General features: G+C 39.1%; 1 protein-coding gene across 3 annotated transcripts in view; it reads left to right on the plus strand.

Annotated features, from left to right (window-relative positions):
• Positions 1-19,640, plus strand: part of Marchf3 (membrane associated ring-CH-type finger 3) — a 141,238-nt gene that overhangs the window by 17,006 nt on the left and 104,592 nt on the right. The window contains exon 2 of one of the 3 annotated variants that reach the window (XM_063232429.1): positions 18,610-18,710. The exons of the other annotated variants lie outside the window; for them this stretch is intronic. The gene's annotated coding sequence lies outside the window, so the exon portion shown is untranslated. The remainder of the gene's footprint in view (positions 1-18,609; positions 18,711-19,640) is intronic. 3 annotated transcript variants of the gene reach the window in all.

Raw genomic sequence — 19,640 nt, forward strand, 5'->3', positions numbered from 1 at the left:
CTTGTAAACATATGTATGAAGAATTAACACAAATAAAAATATCATATGTAAGAGTATCCTGTCACTTTCTAAAAGGCCTATTAGAAACATATTATAACTTTAAATAAGACACAGCTCTCTATCTTAAGTCTCTAGATGATAGTTAATATTGGTGAAATTTTTAAAATAATAGAAAACAACCTAGATTTGATTATTTTTCTTGTGCTTTTTGTTTTGTTAAAATTTTTTCCAAAGAAAGAGAAACTAAATGACATCTATATCATATATTAATACCTTCCCTCAAACACAGACATAGCCAATCTACCAATTTCCCAAGGATGAAATTATCCTTAGCAATTTGAAGGATTCTGGTTAGTAGGATTGTTAATCCCTGGAAGGAATCAGAAACTTTAGACTCTCTAGCACATCTCTGAAAACAAGAGATAAGCTCGTTTTCATGAAGGAAATATGATAGACGTATTCCAGATACCATCTTTTGGCTTGTTTTTATTTCAAGCTTACCTTGGCTATGAGTAACCAGCTCCTGCTGTTGAAGAACTATTTGTTTCCTAATGTTTATGACTGTCCTTTCAGATTCTTGTTGTCACCCTTAATCCTTGGACCAGGTTGTCCAGCCCATACCCGGAGTATGGCTTCGTTACCCCTACCTGCAGTGGTAGACACTGCCTTCCTGAGCTCCTGCCATTCTGGTGGCACGTGTAGAAAAATAATCCAGGTGTCAAAGAATGAATTTAGAAAACTCGTACTTTCTGCTGAGTAGAATGCAGCCCCCCCACACACAAATTAGAGCTGTCCAAAAGAACAACCATGAAAAAACATAACCCCATCACATCCCTCCCACTTGCAGCTGTTGAGGTTTCCAAGTGCAATTTATGTGTGCTGTATAATTTTGTTTTGTGACAGAGACTTGTTGATGTTACTCAGTTCTCCAACTCCAAGTAGATTCACCTAGATTCTGTTGTAAATCGTCATGGGAGAAAACTGCCTCCAGTGAGCTTTTTGATTCTTCTCTCGGTGGCTCCTGGATAGAGGGTTTCTCTGAGGCCCCTAGAGAGGAGGTTTGAGTTTGGAGCTCTTAAAGTAGTCAGATAGTGAGAGCCAGTGCTCTTCTAATGTAACATCCATTTACTTTTCATTCGTGAGTTGAAAATGACACTAGGGATTAGCTTGACCTGGGTTTTCAGAGTGAACTTACAAGATTAACCTCTAGAGATATAGGAAGAAAATATTAGAACTCCAGTTCATTTTTATAGCAAAAAAATTTAAGTTTTACTGATATAATGCATACATTGACATTTATACCATCACCCGTTCTTTAGGTCAAAAGGCAGTGTATTAAATGCGATATATGAGGTGGTGTAAGTGAGGAGTGGATTTCTCTCCATGTGCAGAGCTCCACAATTGTTCCCTCACTTTTCTTCAGGGTGCTACAGGGTATTTCTGTGTGTCCAGCTAAGGTAATCTGCAGAATATTAGTTATTTTCAATTACATTAATTTTCTTTTTCGTTTTTTTCGGTACCAGGGATCGAACTCACGACTGCCTGCTTGCAAGGCAGGCGCTTATGCCGCTGAGCTAAATCCCCAGCCCCTTACATTAATTTTCAACAGATACAATAAAATGCCAAGTAGTTTTAAAAGAATTCTGGGGAAAAAACAAATATAAAATGTATTAGGTATCACTATTTGTGCAAGCAAACACAAATGAACAGTATAAAACTAGAGAAGTTGATATGTCACTCTAAAATTTTCAGGGTTAAGTTATAAGTTGAAAACAAAAACAATCTAAGTAGATTTTATAAATTGGCCCATAATTCTCAAAACTGATGAATAATCAAAATATAGATTTACTTCTACTATCTTTAAGAGTGTTGAACATACTGGAAGAAAGTGTATACTTGATCTTGGAGACACTTCTTAAGGACAATATAAAGGTATCATCATTAGAAAAACATATATAACAATCTCTACAGTTTTTCCTCACCCAGTCTTTTCCTGTGTTTGTTTGATGCTGAGATTGAACCAAGTGCCTTGTGTGTGTTAAGCTTAAGCTGTATCATTGACTTTCACCCTAGTACCTCACCAAATGATCTTAACAAAATTTAAAATGATACATGTTTTCAATCCTCTGTTGAAGTTTTGTACTTGTGTATACAGAAGGTATGTGTCTTCCGGAAACATTGGTTCTGCTTCCTAATTCTTGTCCTTCCTCTTTGCTTTTGTCTTAAAACAGGATAATATGTTTAAAAAATATTATTTAAAATGAGTTTCTTTGTCAGAAAATGCTGTTGAAGATAGAAACAATAACATGTGAGATTAGATCATGGAGGACAAAAACTTTGGTATATGTTTGGAAGAGTTCAGATCTAAACTGTGAGGGTAGTTTGTTTCTGTTTCACTGATGAAATATATTAAGAGCTTCTTTTTGATGACCTCCCCCATGTGGGAGCCTTACTCACACTGTTATGAAAATGTTTGTGACACAATCTCACGTTTCATTCAAGACTTCCTGAGCATCTGTGTCATTTCAGCTTAGGGTTGAGGGCTGAGGATGCAAACCTGAGGCTGCAACTCTTGCAAAACCCCCCAGAAGTTCACAAGTTCATAGCAGACAGGAATCAGCCACAAATAATCATAATGTATTTTGTGTTTAGAGGGAATTTGCTTTTTGCTTGACTGACATCAGCTGACACTAGCAGTGTGAAGGGATCATGATGAACTCATGAGAAATAGAGAGATGGAAAAGGCAATCCCATAGAGGATCAGGTCCCAGTACGTGCCTCAGCATCCAGAGCTTTTTCTTTTCTTTTTTTGTCTTTTTCCTTTTTATCGGTACCGGGGATCAAACTCAGGACTGCCTGCTTGCCAGGAAGGCGCTTACGCTGCTGAGCTAAATCCCCAGCCCCTGCCAGTGCTTTTTCTAATGCACCTTTTCCGTCACTGTGCCTTGCCGAGCTCCTCACTGGGATTTTCAGCTGTTTTTTTCATGTACTAAATGATGTTATACAAGTAAAGAAAGGTGAAGCAGAAGGTCAGGCGCCTTCCTATTTTCTGAGCAACCCAAAAGTCTCTCTTTAAATTTATGTGCATTAGCATGTACTTTTTTGCCTGTGGGATAAAGAATTGAACTCTTAGATAAACTGGCAAATAGAAGAAAACAGGAAGTAATAGGTAAGGTATGGAATTTTGTTAGCTTCATGATCTCCTTCCCTAAAGGCCTGAGTCTATATAATGAGATAGTAAAACAAGTGCCCACTGGGTCTGAATTTATTTCTATTTTAAAAAGAATGATAAGAATAAAGTAAATTTTTTTCTGCTTTGGTCATTAGTTGCTAGTATTCGTAAAGGTGATAATGAGTTTATGCTACAAATATTGGGCTCTGTGTCGGGAGGTAAAAATAAACAAAACAGCATGGAGAAATGGGCAAAACATTGCTGATCTGTATCAGGGCTATTTCTACCTTAATGTTTGCAAAAAGCACCGTCCAGTTTTGCAATCTATTTATGGGACAGGTCTTTTACTTCCCTGTATATAGATGATTAACAACAGGACAGATTTTCAGGTAGATTGTGGTTTTTATTGGGATATAGGGCTAGGGGAGATCTCCTTTGGAATGAGTGGCACAGGGCTAACCCAAGAGGTTTCTTTGAAGGAAGGAGCTAGAGCTGAGTGCCTGAAGCTGGCTTGCTGATGGTCGTGCTCCCACTCTATGCTGCGTTCAGCTGGTGTTTGTCTTTCTGGCTACCTCCAGCCACCTCCCTACCAAAAGCAAGGACTAAAACTAACCAGCATGCCTCACAGCACCCTCTACCCTTCAACCTTCTAGTGAGTTCTAATCACTAAAGACCATTGTTCCTTACTGTTTTCATGTGCACATGTGTGCATGACTGTGTGCAAATAGAATGTTTTTGTTAGGTCTTCTTTTTGTTATTTAATTCTCCATTTACTTTTTGTAATTTTTCTTTCTCTTCTTCCACTGAAAAAGTTGCTCAGTCCTCCTGTACCCTCAAACCCTTATTTTTCTTCGTTTTTTCACCCCACTCACTAGGCTTTCACCTCAGGGCCTTTTCTTTTTTCTTTACAATTGTCAGTTCAGTTCTACAAGCATTTTGTGAATGCTGGGCACCTGCTATGTTCTGGGGCTAAAGAAAGAAATAATATAGAATCTCTGTCCTCCAGTGGCTTCCTTAGTCCAGGGGGACTTTGAGTAGTTACTCTGCTCTTTTTTCTACTCTGTTTGTCAACTACTCCCTCCAGGCAGAATTTGTGCCAGCACCCTCCTTTGCAACAACATCTCAGTATTGGCCCAGTGGAACTTAATTTCCTATTAAGCCCCTATTAATGTCTGATTTGTAAAAGAAATAGGGTTTTGGAAAGGGGCTCACACACCAGACAAAAATGTTTGTGAAAGAGCTGGATTCTACATAGGTTAAAAATCCTGAAAGGATGCCAATGGGCTCAGCTACCTTGAACACCTACCAGTGTGATGCTGTTTTCCCTCAGGCAAGTTGTCTAGGCCCTGGCAAATGAGTTTCTCCTCTGATGTGATCACCTTAGTGTCAGTGTAGTATGGAATGCTAAACAGGTAACTATTTTAAAGTCAGTAGAAAAAACAAACTATCTCTGACTGTGGTAACTATTCATTCTAGTTTTGGGGTTGCAGAAATGGCTTTTGTGTCTCTGTGCCATTAGATTTTTTTGAATGTACAAGTTTTTCTGCCTTTCCAAATACAATAGGCATGTTGTTGTTTTAGTGAGAGCCACCAAGAATAGGGACAGGCAGCGGGTACATCTTTCAGTCATGAAACTACCATTTGTATACAGGCCAGACATAAGTGGTAAGGAAGGAACTTGAAACTAACACACATTGAAATATAACCCTCATCTCCACTGCTCAGCCTTTTGATAATCACCAGACAAATGGTGTCAGGGGTGAGAGAATGCAGCCTTTCCCTTACAGGCCTTGCTGTATGGCTGGAATTCTTAACTGGTTTCATCACTTGTAATAGAGTTAACATCTTCCTGGTGGCCGAGTATTGTTGGTTTCCCAGCATCATTCTTAACATCTTTCTGTGCCATGTCCTTCTTCACTAAGTGTATTCAGTGCATCCTTGTTCTTCCCCTGATTTTCATTCCATATCCTCTGGAATGTGCCACTATGTGTAATGTCCATTCTGTGGAGTTCTGTGTGGCATGCATCTAAACAATCATAGCTGTCTTCTCAGACAGTTATGTAAAGTAATTCATTTTTGCCGTTTCAAAGTGTAATGATGCTATGAAGTCACTAACTCCTTAGTTAAATACCCCTTGTAGTTCTACCAGTAAAACTTTTTAAAAGGTGCTAACTCAATCATAACCTCATTTGTTTAAAGGTAGTAGAAATTCCTTTTGTTCTAACGTGTTAGAGGACTACTGAGTATTCTTTGCTAGCTTTAACGATTTGGTAGATTGTTCCAGAACGCGGCATCTATTTTTTTCTTAGCCCTATGTGTTGTTTCTTCCAGCGTGTAGCTGTTAGCTTTATCTAGGGGTACAGAGATTCTCAAGAGGCCCAGGATCTCTTGGCTCTGCTGCCGTCTACGTACAGAGTGAGCTCAAATTATATTGTTAATGTTTAAATTTTAAAATCTATTACAGTAAAAGACTCCTTGCTACTCATTTCCCTCAGAATACTTTGCTTTACTTCTAACAAATTTGTTCCATTTTTTTTTGCCACTTTTTGAAGCAGTTCTGGAGATCCACTTCCATGAGTGTCTTTTAAAAAATACAATGAATGCGCTTGCTGAGTGGCATAGAACAAAAAGGCAAGCTCATAAAAAAACATTGTAGTGTATCCTCATTCACCTGATTCACTGGACCTGGCACATGTGACTTCTGGCTTCTCCCCGAAGTCTAAATGATCATGAAAGGAATATTTTGAATCAATTCAAGCTGTTAAGGCAACCATGAGGACACACATAATGGCAGAGAAGAGGGCTTCTGGACCCATTTTAGGGACTGGCAAGAATGATGGAAATGAGTATGTTCACAGAGAGGTAGAATGGTAATGTCTTTAATGGTCATAATTTTTAAAAAGTTTGAACACTGTATTTTTTTGTATTACTCTACACAACCTAGACGTGATCTGATCACCTGGGGTCATAAATCTCTGTTTCTTCTGGCACTGAGAGGTAGAATATGAGTTCTAGGAATCATATTTCCAAAATATGGAGGCTGGAGGGATTAATGAGAGAGGTATGATAAAAGGGAAGGGGAAAGAGATAACCTGATAAGATTGTTTAAATGATGTTCAGGGTCTTTTCTATTTGCTAGTAAGAATTGTATTTAAAATCATTAATGTTAAAATATATAACCCTTTTGAAAATGCTACAGTAGAGGATGACTCTAAGGTATTACTGTTGTTTTGCTTTGGTTTCATAATGTAACTTTGGTGAGTTGGGTTGATTTCTACCCAGTGTGGTACATTAGTAATAGGTGAAGATGAGCACAGTAGCTTATTTTTGTATCTTCAGCAGGAAGAGTGTTATAGTAATAGGTGTTTGGTAGATTTGTTAAACAAATAACTTGGCTGTGTATTTCATTGGTGGACAGCTTGACTGTCTGGAAACAATATAACAAGTTTTGAAAATACATCTGTCTTTGAGAAGTAGTTCTTCCTTTTGAAGTGGGCCAGGTGCCAGAGTACCAGAGTCCAAGTCAGCTGGGAGGTGTTACTGGAAGATGACCAGAGGGGCTGGTAAAACCATAACGGAGGCAGGGTGAATTTGTGCCTAGGAATACAACAGGGGTCAAACCTGAAAGTCAGGGAGGCAGAGGCCTGAAAACACAAGTATACAACTTGGAGCTTAGAGGCCCCGGATCCAGGTTAGGCCATCCAGGAAGGGACTGTGCCCGTAAACAAACCATGTCCCTGAGGGGCCGGCCATCCAGGAAGCTGTGGGCTCAATGAAAGCCAAGTCTGGGCATAATTGCCATACAAGTAGGCACTGTATAAGAAAAAAGAAGTCTGCCAGAATGTGGAAAAAGAAAGAAGATGGATGCATTTTTCCACACCATCTACATTAAGTAAAGATTTTTATGCAGGTTGGCAATATTTGCGAGTTTTCCTCAATTGAGGCCTATTGCTCATAGACCTGCCAGGGTTACAGGATCAATAGAAAAATTCCTGTTCTTCTGCTGACTTAGGTATTCATAGAGGAATTATTTGGGAGGCAGACCTGAAAAGCAATTATGTGAAAAAGTGCAACATTCTGGCTTTCCTGAGAGCGGCTGCTGAGGAAGAACTTTCTAAGAGACTCTGGATTTGGTGCGCATAACACTTTCTACTGATTCCTTGTGGCATGTACCAATATTTCTTCCAGTTTCTAGTCACAGTTTTTTTTTTTTAATTTAATCCATCATGTTAGGTCTTTTAAAGATAACATCTACAAATATTTGGGGGCTTTTTTAAAAAGTTCACATATCTTTGTAGCATATCAATTTGTTGTGACATGACCTGGAGATTGACAGGGAGTGTTACAGGGGAAGGGGTGACTTACTTAAAAACAAAAAAAGAAGATGGCTTTTTTCAGGTTGACATCCATGGAAATATCTTGGAGTTGTCCTTCCGGGGTAAGTTGTAAAGTGTTTGGGGGCACTGTCCTCACCCTGTTCTTGACCTCCCTTCACCCTACCTCTCTGCCGTTCTCCCCAGTGTGAGAAAATCTATTTGTGGCCAGCTCCACCTGACAGCTTATGTGTGTGGCCTAAGCCTTGGAATGCTGAATGTTTGCGTAGCATTCACCGGTAGCCAGCTCCAAGAACCGAGCATGTTGGAGACAGGCCAGTGCCCATCTGGAGCAGCTTCTCAGGTTCTACAGTGAATCCTTGACTTCAGAGCTCAGTTCATTTATGAGGGCTGCTTGTAACTCAGATTGTTAAGTGAGGGCTCAGGCTCCTTTACACAGCCTTCAAAGTCTCTCCTATACACAGACAGACCTCAGTATCCTTAGAGAGATATCGGCAAAGGATTTCTCGATGACTCCATCCAGGAAACGATCTTGTCATGTTCTTTCCAGAACTCTTTAAGGGTTAAATCTGTATCTGAAACTAATGGGAAACACAGGCAGCTGGCATGCAGGTCATAACTCAAGGCTTTTGTTGTAAGTTGAAACTAAAATTCCAGTCATAACTCAAGTTGTTTTTGGTCAGGCCAGTAGTCACTCTAGGGTCCACTGTGCTCTTGGTTCATGCTGGGGCACTTTCTCCAAGTTGGAGAAAGCCAAGGAGTTTAAAAAGAGGCCAGGAACTTTGTGCCTCATTCATAGCTGCTAGGGCAGAATTCTGGCCCACTGTAAATCAGAACTTTCTGTTTTTTGATTAACAGACAGGTCTGGTTGATTCTTAAGCTAGACGACTTCACTGGCTGCTTGGCCACTGCTGCCCATGTCCTTACCGGTCACTCCTTCCCCCTTGCACATGAAGTTTCCTAGTTTATTTTGTAGGCTACACCATATTAAAGAAAAAAATCCATCAAAATCTAAGATTTCCCATGTTGTGAGATACATTATTTCTACTGTTGAAGTTATTTTATGATTCCAGCCAGGAGAGTTTTAGGGACTAGGCTAATATTCCTTTTTTCCTAGTATTATTTCCTTAGTTGTTTGTAGACTGCCTACAGTCTCCATTGGCTTTCTGTAATTAAAATACTTCACTGGTTTCTAGTGATAATAATCAGCAGATTATTTATTATGACCAGTTTCTAAAGCAGTTGACATTTCTTTGCTATATTGGTAGTATAGCACAAATAGTTAATTCCCCAAGAGCGGTAGCAGTCAAGGCTAGGTTAACTAAATGTATCAAATGTACAAAGAGATTTATTGCTGGCCTAACATAATTTCTCAAGAGAGAAAAGGGGAGGATTGGGAAAGGATAATCTTGTTAGAATGTAAAGTATCCAGTCACTGTGGGCAAATGTGGAATCTAGAAAAATAAGCCAAATAGGTTATTCTGCTGTTTAAAAGAAACAAGCAGAAAAGAAAAGAAGCAGGCTCTGAATCTGCAGGACAGACTGCCCTGAGGGCCTTTCCATGTTGGGATACCTGTGATGGTGAGAGGTGGTGAGCCTGTTGATTAAGAAGAGTTTAAGAGAGAGAGAGACAGTAGGTTATTCCTATCCCCCCACTTGTAAAAAAAAAAAAAAAGACAGTGTTTCTCAAGGAGGCTCTTAGGATTGAACTCTAATCAAATAGTATTTTAAATATATGGCAAAGATTTTTTGCCTGTGATAAAAAAGGACAAGAATCTGTTTTAAGGTGCATGTCAGTACACACTTAGGCATGCATGAGGGCAGAGAGGGTATTTCTTAATCAGTGTTTTCTCCTTCTTAAGTCTAGTTCGTGAGTCTTGGTCCACTTGGCTTCAGTCTTTGAAGTCTTTGGTGGAACCAGGTGCCAGTTTTTTTATTGAAAGGCTTTGCGATTTTCAGACCTGGGGATTCTTTCTTGCTTCCAGTACTAATTAAATCTGAAAAAGAGTTGAGAAAAGGCAAATGCCTATATGTTTTAAGTTGTAGCCTCAGACACCAGGCTTGTTGGAATCAGGACCAGGATCATGTTGAGCACATTCACAGACACTGTGGTCAATACACTGGAAAGAGTGTATATCTTAATCCCCAACTGAAGAGCATGAGAAAGAGTGCATCCTTTTTTAAAGAATAAAATCAACTGACATCACAATGTTAGCCCCTGATCTTCTGGACAGATTCAGTTAGCTACTGATGTTTCTTTCCACTATCACAGTCATGCAAATTTCCTTGTCTCTAGGCAGTGCTCTTGCATCCAGAGGTCTCTCATTGTCACCCAGTCTGATCTTGGTCCTTGCTGTTTAGCAGTGCACCATCCAATTTCCCTGCCCCTGAATTCTCTTCTGGTTGAGTGACTCCCAAACATGCCAGCTCCCAGGGAGTCTTGGCCAGAGGTGCACCAAAGGGGTCCAACTTTCCCTTGGCAGTGCCCCATCCCTTCTGAGGTGAGCTGTCACCACACTGACATGCAAACAGAGGGCTGCATTACCGGATTTGACAAATGCATGACCCTTATATTAGATGACACAGAAGAAATTCATTCTAAAACTAAATCAAGAAAGCTGCTGGGGAGGCTCCTTCTAAAAGGAGACAATATTACTCTGCTGCAAAGTGTCTCCAACTAGAAATGCTCAATGAACAGAGAAATTATTAAAAGACAACATAGATTTGTTTGGGTTTTTTAGGTGCTCTTTATTGATAGTATAGTTCTGAAACATTTTTCATATTGTTTTGGTTATCTTTATAACTAGATGACAGTAGATGCTGTGGAATTGTTTTATTAAATGAATAAAATAGCTGTGGAAAGGAGTAAATTGAAGGGTAAAATTTTCTCTTTCCTACACTCATTTTTCAGTCTTCAGGTCAAACTAGTGTTACCAGTTTTGTTGTATTCTTGTATTAGTTTCTAAAAATATATGCAAGTATATATATATAATATATATATTATACACATTCTTCATTTAATCTTCATTTAAAAATAGATAATTAGTACGTACTACTTTAAAAAATACTGGGTTTTATTGTGAAATTATTTAAAATAAATTACAAGTCTTTGTATCTTATCACACTCACTTTTTTATTTCTTCCTACTGTTATATGCTGTTATACAACAAATCAAGTATTGATTTAAGCACTTCTCTGTTAATGAATATCTTGGTGATTTCTACTTTTTCACTAGTAATTATAATGCCACAGGGAAGGTTCTCCTGCATTCATTATCAGTGCTTTTGGGCAGTACCATCTCCCAAAGGGATTGAAGATCCACATGCATACCCCACTGGACAGAAGTGAGTGCTCAGCCTGTCTCATACCTGCCACAGGAACAGCTTCTTCTCCCATTTCTTTATTTCTCTCACTCAACTCTCCACCATCCTATGCTTAGCCATGAGCAATATGCTTACACCAAGGTTCCTGTTGAAATGCCTTCATAGACGTAGTGGGTGACTTAAATATGCGAAGGTCTAGCAAGTGAGGGTAACGCATCAGCCCTGGGACGTCAGGATCCCATGCCCGCTGTGTACTGAAATTTCCCTATTTAATGATTCTGGGTGTGTGTGTGTATGTGGTATTGAGGACTGCACCCAGGGCTTTTTAAGTTGTCAAAGAAGATGATCAGTTCTGTTCTGCTGGTTCTCTGACCACGCTGAAACATTCAGAACTGTTTACTCTCCCCTCTCTAGTGTCTGTTTCTCTCCCCATACTTTTAGAGTACAGTAGGACTCATAGAGAAATGGAGAGGCTTGAGGCCTAAAGGCACTAAATTTGTAAAAAAAAAAAAATACTGCTTATGACTTCAGGTCCATGATGCTCACAGATAGTGACTGATTTGAACAAATCTGAACTCATAATATGCAAAGTAGTCCCCCAGCTTGGACCGTGTGGAGCCTCACATCCTTCAAGGACAGGGCCTACGTTCCACCTTCCCAGATTATCTTACTCTCTTGTTTCTTGCTGCCTTAGCAATACGTTTATGCCTCTGTTTATAACACTTTATCAGCCACCTTCCCCTGGAAGTATTTGAATAGCTCTAGTACCTGTCAAAGACTGGGTCTTTGAGTTGCTTGTTCTGTCTGCCTTTAACATTTAATTCTGTGTAGTGAGTTCTCAGTAATGTCTGGCTGATTTATTTATTGGGAGAAGGGTAGGGGAAACTAAAGCTTTGTTCCAAGTTACATTCAGAATGGAGACGGTAGGATCTTGATATCCAGTGCAAAGATTAAAAACCTTTGAATCTCCAGGACTTGAATAGTTTCCTGCTAGAAATAACTCTGAGGAAGTAATCCATGAAAATATCCCTGAATTAGGGAAGCTCCTTTTCCCTATTATATCCGGTCAGAATAACAACGATTAATTTACAACCTCATGAAAATCATACAGGTTAGGCTCAAATTCTCAATCTGAATTTTTCTTTGTTTTGTTTTTACACCAGTGACTATGAAAGCTGTGACATCCAGGCCATTAGAACTCTAGGCAAAGCAAGATAGGGGCGTGTGCAGCAGCTTGCTAAATAAACAGCACCTTAAAATAAAAATGTCAGATGCCTTCATGAAGAACAGTTTTGAAAACATCAAGGACTATGCTGATAAATTGCTTTACACGTTAGTGCTTTATTTAAATGACATCCAAGAAGAATATGATGCCTGTCTGTGGAGTGTTGCCAGATGCTGCTGCTCGGAAGACGGCCTCCAGGTCTTGATTTGGCCAGAAGTTACTCTGTTGTTTTCAGATCTGTGTTCCTGGCATTGAATATTTTAGGCAGAAACTTTGCTTTTAAGTTGGATTCATTGAGATATAACTTAAGTCCTATAAAACTCACCATTTTATCCTACAACACTATGCATTTTGGCAAATGTATATACTTATATAACTTTTTTACAGTCAAGATATAGAACAGAGCCACTGCCCCCCAAATTTTCTCATGCCCCTTTATAGTCATCTCTTCCTCCACCCCCAGCTTCTAATCCTATAGTTTTGCTTTTCCAATATGTCACAGAGATGAAATAATATGTAGCCTTTTGAGTCTGGCTTCTTTGACAAAGCATTTTGTATTTAAGATCTGTTCATGTATTATGTGTGTCAGTAGTTAGTTCTTTTTTATTGTTGAGTAATATTTCATTATGTGGATATATGTTTTAGCCAGTCATCAGCTAAGGCACATTTGGATTGTTTCCAGATTTGGGTCTTTATAAATAGGCACTACAAACATTTGTATACCATTTTTGTGTGTGCTACCATGTTCATTTCTCATGCATACCAAAGCATGAGGTTATTGAGTAGGATGAGAGATCTATGTTCAAATTTTGTAAGAAACTGCTGAGTCATTTTTGAAAGTAGCTATACTATTTGAAATTTCTATAGTATTTGTGAGGATTTAAAGATCTAGAATTACAGTTATATCTACATTATTTTAGATCATTTCAATCAGTTTACATTTTCAGATAGATTGAAAATTAATTAATGGTTTTGATTGAGTTGTAATGGAATAGGGAGGTAGAGCCCATATCAGTGGGTTAAGCTTTTTATTTATGTACAGAACATTTTTTCTCTTATCTAAAAATGATTACAGTGAGTGTTTGGCTGCTTGGCAAGACTGTCCTGATACTCAGAGGAGATTACAGCAGCTTTGCAAATAAGCTCAAAACATCTGCTGGGCTGCATAGTGATTTCCCAGGCCATTCAGTGTTGTGGTGTTGATGACATCTGATAACATCATGTATTGAGAACCTGAAGACAGGCTTATCTTTACAGGATTTTTGCTATCAAGTTTTGTTCAAATCCTCAGTGCCCATTAACTGATTTCTTTTATATTCTCATCTACCGTTGTCAGAGTCTGACCATTGGAGATGTGTTGCTTGTAAGATTTCTTATCATGGATTTCTTATGGTTGAAATAGATTAAGGCCTTGATTTTTACCTGGCCTTGGAACTTTGGCCTTAATGAGAAGGGATGTGTCTGTGTGCTGTCTGGCTCTTCCTGCAGTCAGCATCTTTTGTACAGTACAGAGAGATTGGTGCAAAGGCTAATAGGTTGAAGGTTTCACTTTGCTGTGGCCTGTTGTAGGCCAAGGTAATCTGTCTTTAAATCTGGTCAAATGTCTGTCAAAAACAGGAAGAAAAAAATGGATCAGTGACCTGTGAACCTTTGATGTCCCTTGGCAGCCTTCATAATAGTATGGTAACTGTATCAGCACTGACACCTGGAAATCTTTGCAGTAACCAGGAGCTGGTAAAAAGTAGCGCTTAAACCGAAATTAAGTGAAGAAAATTGTTTGCCAAGGGTACAAACCCAACAGAGTTTTTTTGTATTTTGCTTACAATTCCACTTTAACAAAATAGAAAGGAGATGAGAAAACAAATGGAAAATGATTATTTTGTGCCTGGTTTTGCTTCAGGGGAATGTCAGTTCAGATACTGGCCTCCAAGCAGCAGTACTGTAAGCTGTGGGTCCCTGGGCTCTTCTTAAAGGTGCCTCTGGAGGGGTTGTAGTATCCTTGGGGGTGCTTGTGTTGAAGGCTGAGTTTACATTCTTCTTATGAATGTCATTTTGGACATCAAGAAGTATGATGTCCTGCGGTATTGAGATGAAGTAGTTTGTTTTGTTTCCAGCTATGGATTTGACTGCAGGTGAACTTTTTAGAGCTGAGCTGTCAGAATGTGAGAGGAAAGAGAATCTAGGGGGAAAACAATCACAGGTTTGATTGTATGTACTGAATACCCTGGGGGCGCCCAGCAGTTTTGTAAGCATTAACCAAACCCACAGGATGCCTTTCCCTTTTATTGTCTAGTAAATTATTTTCCCAGACAGCTAGTATTTGCAGCCCAAGTGAATTGTCCGACTTTGTACGCTCCGCGTTCCATGTGACCTGAAGAAAACCCATTTGACAGACCCTATAGATCAACTAGGGAAAGACAAATCAATATAAATGCCTTTGGGCACTTGTGTTAGGCATATGCAGAGTTCAAAAGGCCAGACATTTTATCAGGCCAAAGAATACATTTGCCAAGGCAAAGAATGTAGCTAACATATATGTAGGGAGGAGAAATGCAGTGATAAAATAAGCAGGCATGTAGATAAGTTGGTTTCATTTTTAAAAAGATAAGTTAGTATGATGCAGAGAATATTGAGGATCAGAGTACATATACTACATAGGAAGGGTTTGTAATAATCATTCATAATAAATACTGTAACTAATGTATTCATGTTGGTGCTATCAGTGAAGTACCATTCCCTTCCTTCATATCTCTTACAATTTATGGTTTGCTAGATCATAGAAGTGCTGAATATTCTACAAATTTCACTCCTCAGCCAAAGGAAGGCAGAACAATGAATCTGTGCTCAAGATTCCAAAATAATAGACTTGTTTTGCATCTTAATTTCTGGAGCACTGGGACTCACACACTGATGGATTCAGCATCAGGAAGAGGAGTGTAACTATTGATTAATTTGCCTCTTGTAAAAGCCTGCTTCTGCTTTGTGACCAAGATCAGTATAGAAATTTCCAAGTTGTTTTGCTGCTTAAGCTCTTAAATCTGCATTTAGGATGATTCTTCTTTAGTCCTATTATTATGGATGTTTTTCTTCTTCTGTCAAGTGTATTGGTGATGTCAGTGGGAATGCCTACCTTAAAAACAATCTCTTTCATCGTGGAGAGATTATTTCTGAAGAAATTTCTTTTGTTTTTCTTTTCTTAAATTTTTATGAAAAAGTTGTTAAGAACTGAAATAGTTATGATGAAAAGCTATGTGCCCTTTCCAGGACATTTTTTTCTAATATTAGAGATGCTTAGGCAATTACTGGCTTGATGTAATAGTAATGATAAGTGATAATAATTCTTGTTGCTTGTTCACTTATGTTACCTTTTTCCCTTCCTAAGTTGACAGTTAAGTATTATACTAATAATCTTTGAACTTTAAAAATAATAGTTTTGAGCCTTAGTTTCCTGTCCTGTCAAGTAATACATTGTATCCGAGCTTGTTCAGTGAAAATATTAATATTGCCTGTGGAAACAGAGCATGAAAATATTAATATCCCCTCTTCCAACATCTCATGTTTTGTGGATTGCCTCTTTCTTCAGAGTCAGGTGTCATATTTAAATACTTGGCTTTTTTCTTCAAAGCTTGTGTTTTGTTTCTAAGTGTGAGTGGTGAGCTTTTGTTACACATCTATATTTAAGAAAGAGGCTGGGTCTTCATTTTCTTAATAGGTGGTGTGGGTTTCCCTTGCTGTTCCCTGTGGAGATCTGATTTCCTGTTACTGCTGCCCATGAATGGGAAGTCTGTGTGGAGCCCTGATGTTGTTTGGGGGCTCATCTGGTAGTTTTACTTTAGGATCAACCAAGACTGGGCTGGGTTTAGTCAGACGTTTTATGTGGGTGTGCAGGGGTCCAAATGTCAGGGAGGGAATGCTTTACTCTAGTGTTGGCACATGTTCCTAGTCCTTTCCAGACCGTTTTTATTCAACTTTCTATTTTGATCTAATTTTAGCTTTAGAGACAAGTTACAAAAATAATGCAGTTTTTGTATATCCCTCACCCAGCTTCCTCTAAACTTAATGTCTTATCTAGGGTACAATCTCCTGGCAGTTTTTAAGTTTTGTCATAGATAAGGTTCTCTAATATTTCCCCTCACGTACAAAGGGGTAGGTATGGAGCACAATGCATGGACCTAAGACAACTAAGCCAGGGGTTCAGGCAGCAAGAGAAACCTACAGGCCCAGTGGTCCTTGGGCAGATTTGACTCCCCCTCTCTTTTTCAGCCTAATTTGAAGTCCCATTCTGTATTGGAGCTGCCAAGTGAGCATGGACAGGCCAGCTTACTCCCACTTCCCATGTTCCCAGCTTTGTCCTTTGTCCTTTATTGTTGTTATTATTGTGGTAAGAACGCAGCATAAGATCTACCTTCTTCACAAGTTTTCAGTGCACTATATATTATTGCTATATACTATCTTATATATTATATACTGTATATTATTGCTGACTGTAGAATATAGCACCCTACTGTAGATCTCCAGGGAATGTTAATCTTGTTTGACTAAAACTTTTTGCCCACTGATTAGTACTCCTCATTTTCTATGCTACAGTATTCAGGCAAAATTTCTTCTCTGGGATTTGTAAGTGTTTGCTCTTAAGGCCTGCAGCTGCTTAGATGAAGCCCACCCACATTATGGAGGATAATTTGCCACACTTAGCATCACCTGATTGTAAATGTTAATCACATCCACTGATATCTTCTCAGTAATATCTAGACTAGTACTTGACCCAACAAACTGGATAGCATAGCTTAGCCAAGGTGATAAACCATCATGTGCTATATTTGCTGTCCTTGTGCTGACCTCAGAAATTTGTTGAGAACCCAATTGTTAATACAACTTCCCCTTCTTAATGCTGGAATAGTCTTTCTGAGACTTAAAAAAAATACATTCCCAAATTTGGCTCAAATTTATATGTTTTACCTATACTCTAGATAAGTTTATTAGTATTGCTCTTTAGGTATGTACTATATTGTACTTACTTCAAATTTTTTACATACTCATCTTACTTGCTATGACTTATCTAAATGTAACTGTTGATTTTCTTACTTGTTTGAATTTAACTCCATACACTTTGAAAATTTTCTTTTAATCTTCATAGTATGAGTTTAGTTTTTAGAATAAACAAAGATCTTTGAAGAGCTTCCCCTCCTCACCCCATAACACCTTGCACAATGCTTTGTCTGAATTAGGCACTCAGAAATTTTTAAAAAATACGTTAAGTTTCTGAAAATTCTTCAATTTTATATACTAATGACATTACTTAATATGAATCTTTAGAGAACTCAGATGTTTTAATTTCTGAGACTATTCACTGCTCACATTTGATGGTTCCTGTGAGGTAGGGAGGTGGCTGACATATTTAATCTCATTTTACAGACAGAACATTTGAGATCTATCTGAAATGTTTGATAATTTGTCTGAGGTCATATACTTTAATTTCAAACCAACTACAGACTCCAGATCTTCTGACACCTAATTCTGTGCTCTTTAGTTTGCATATGTTACAGTATGTTGTACATATCCTTGGGGAACATTTGACAATGAGCATATATTTCTATAAATACTACTACAATGAGCATATTAGATATTCTTGCAGTGGACTCACACAGGGCATTTTCTATAATGATTTAAAGCGTAGCTCTCTTTTGTAAGAAGCTAAGCTTCCTTGGACCATTAGTCTACTCCACTGTGTCCTTTGCATGTTGCATACCCAAGGATCTAAACAAATCATGCATGAAAAATACTCCCAAATTCAGTTTCTCTCCAGGCAAAGTGTATACTATGAGTCAAATACCACTGTATACTTTCAGAATCAGAGCCTCCCAATCAGTCCTAAAAAGTCATCCATGAAAACAACAACAGCAACAATGAGCCAAATATGATGGTGCACACCTATAATCCTAGCACTTGGGAGGCTGAGGTAGGAAGATCATTGCAAGTTCAAGACCAGCCTTGGATACAAAGTGAGGTCAAGGCCAGCCTGAACTGCATAGTGAGACCCTGTCTCAAAAAGAGAAAAACAAAAAATAAAACAAAACCAAAAATATCAAATATCAATACAAAAACAGTAAATGAAAGCCAATCATATAATGCGCTAATAGCGCATGGAGCTGTACCCCTTCCGTCCTTTACCGCCCGTGCTTATTTTGAGACATAGTCTTACATAGTTTCTAAGTAGGCTGGACTTGATAGAACTTTTGATCTGCCTCAGCCTCCCAGAATATAGAGATTGTAGGCATGCATCACCATGCCTAGCCTCGGTTTTCAATTTTTCAGAATTTCTCTTTTTCGCTCAGATCTGCCTCTGAGACCTTCCTACCACCCTTACAATTCCTGCCTTTCCTCTGGAGGCAGGCCCTCACTGTCAGCTTAAGTGCCTAACTAATCTTTGCTACAAATTATCTATTATTCAGACCGGTTTCAAGCCAGGACTCATATTATCCCAGTTAGTTTTCCAGAGGTTTAAAGGATTAACAATACTACATGTATTTCCCGTTGTCACTCTTCCTCTCTCAGGGCAGAGGAGCATCCTTTGGGCCTGGAGTTCATTCATAACCTTGCGTCTGTGTCTTGGTTTTTGGGACCTGTGAATCTCCAGAAGTGGATAGCATGGTTATGTGAGTATCAGAGCTTTTTCTTGGGGAGTGACTTTATAGTTTTCCTTAGATCCTAAAAGGGACCCATGGCCCAAGAATGTTGAAGAGCACACAGCTGGTCTCAGAGGCCCCACCCTGGGAACCCATGCTTGTCAGCTCCTGTTTCTTCTTGAGGTCTGTGCTAGACTCAGGCATTGACCTGGCAAGTTCTGGAGCTGCAGCCTGCTTTCAGCTGATCCCTGTCCACCTTCCTCACCTGACTTGCAGAGCTGTATGTCCTGCACTCTCCCCATGGGTGCTGCCCAAAAGCCCTTCATTTACTCTTTTCCATGTCTCCCTGTCCCAGCTTAGAAGTTATTCCTGTCCTGATTTCCCAGGCACCTCTATCTGGTCAGTTTACTCCAGATTTTTTGTGTCTGAATGTAGAGTATCACTAGAAATTTTCCTCAGTCTCATGTTCCCTCCCGTGTCTGCCTAGTCCATCCCAGACCCAGTGTCTTCCTTCAAAGGGTAGCACATTGCCTTCTGAGGGAATGTACCTCAAAAGGCCAGTTGCCCATTCCCTGAAAAACCCTCACCTTGTCTTTTCTCTAACCTCTAAAATCGTGAGACCCAATGTCAGCATTAATACTATCCCTCACCCCAATCCAATCTACCTGCAGATGATAAGCAGCTTTTACCATGCTGCAATCTGAGCTCATTCTCTTTTTGTGCCCTCCTTCTTTCCCTTTCTTTCTCCTTCTCTCTCTCTCTCCTCTGTTTCTTCGTTGCTGCTAGCTTCCACATACCCTAATGCTTCAGTACTAGAATTGAGAGGGAAATAGCCAACATTGATTACGTATGCAGAAGATCAAGGAAACTGGAGATAAGAAAAAGTGGAACATAGACTCTGCCTCCACCCACTTATCCCCCCTCCCCCAACACTGTTTGGGTCTTTGCCTCTTGATTTGG

The sequence above is a fragment of the Cavia porcellus genome, unplaced genomic scaffold, assembly GCF_034190915.1.
Source record: "Cavia porcellus strain 051 isolate PalLab524CR breed Dunkin Hartley unplaced genomic scaffold, mCavPor4.1 scaffold_21, whole genome shotgun sequence".
NCBI lineage: Eukaryota > Metazoa > Chordata > Mammalia > Rodentia > Caviidae > Cavia > Cavia porcellus.